This window comes from Penaeus monodon, chromosome 29 (assembly GCF_015228065.2).
Source record: "Penaeus monodon isolate SGIC_2016 chromosome 29, NSTDA_Pmon_1, whole genome shotgun sequence".
Classification (NCBI taxonomy): domain Eukaryota; kingdom Metazoa; phylum Arthropoda; class Malacostraca; order Decapoda; family Penaeidae; genus Penaeus; species Penaeus monodon.
Window position 1 is genome coordinate 1,344,726 of NC_051414.1, and position 1,414 is coordinate 1,346,139.

Below are 1,414 nucleotides of genomic sequence, written 5' to 3' on the forward strand. Positions count from 1 at the left end.
TTTTTTTAAAGGGCCTGGAAATTCTCCCCACAACTCGCATGATCGGGGGCAGAACTGGACTGAAACTGCGTTCCGCTCGCACCGCCCGCCCCCCCCACCACGCGCAGTGGAGTTTCGTATCCACGCCTAAACCCTTTCTTTGGGAGGAAAAATCAATAAAACGTCAATTTTTACCCTGTTAGTAGGGCTCAAAGCTTTTTGAAAAATAAATAATAGTGAAATGAATCTCAGCAAAATGTCGCTACCTGTCTAATCACTTCAAAATATTTCATGTCCGAAACTCACCACACAGATTTCAAAACTTCCGACCGGGGCGCATGAAAACGGGGGGCCCCCACACCCGCTCGCCGCCCACTTGGGCAGGCCGCGGGGTGTCCCCAGGGTCCCGCTTTTTCCGGGGCGTCGGGGGGGTGTGGTTTTATCTTTATCGCAGGGACGGGGGTTTGGCTCTTTACATCGAGCTTTAAAATGGAATTCAAAAAAAAGTTTTCGTTGTCTATAACAGTTTGACATTTACATACAGAAATTCTCTTGATTTATTCATAAATGTACTCCATCATTACTTCATTGCCCTCAAACTGTTTGGCTGATTTGCTTGTCGATTTTTTATTCACGAGCGCAGCTGGCCCCTCGGCCCCAGCTCTGCCCGGGAAAAAATACCCGTTTGGGGGGACCTTTTGGTCCGCAACTAACCTCCGAGAAACCCCGACGCTGACCTATCTCGACCCCGGCCCCCTGGGTATGATGGGGGGCAGCAAGCGTCCAGGCGAAAGGGGCCCCGGCCCTATGCTGATGGAGGCGTATCGTAGTCGAGCCCCTCGTCGTAGACGGGGGGTTTTTTGCGAAGTGAAATAGCAAGTGTGCCCGGGGAGAGCGGACTTATTCGGGGGCAGACGGGCCCTTTTAACGCATAATTGTTTGGAAATTATAGTGATTATGCTGTAATAAAAACTTTTAGCCATTTTTTCCCCGTCCCCCATAGCCAAACGATGTCCACTAACCTTACCGAAGTTGTATTTCATATCGCCGATAATATTCTTCCAGTTGATGATGACGTGCTGATCGCGGTCGTACCGGGACTGCTCGTGCCAGAAGCCAGCGGCGTGCAGAACTCGTGCAGACCACGCCGTGATGCACGCAGCCCCCCGAGGGGGGACACCTGCAGTCCGCGGCCCGACCCACCGCGCTCGGCACCTGCGGAAACGGTCGGGTCTCGTCAGGTTAAACTTGGACGCGTCGAGAAAGGGCAAAGGGGCGGAAAGGGGGACGACGCCTCTTGCTTCGGTGCCCCTTGCTTGGGGTCTGCTGACGGGGGTGCTCGTGTGTTGTGTCTTTTTAAATTTACAAAAGGGGATAAAAGGACAAAGGTCCTTTTATTGGGAAAAAAAATTAAGGGCGACATACGTGTTTTAGG

General features: G+C 52.1%; 1 pseudogene; it reads right to left on the reverse strand.

Annotated features, from left to right (window-relative positions):
* Positions 1–784: 784 nt before the first annotated feature.
* LOC119591612 overlaps positions 785–1,414 on the reverse strand; it is a 3,539-nt pseudogene continuing 2,909 nt past the window's right edge.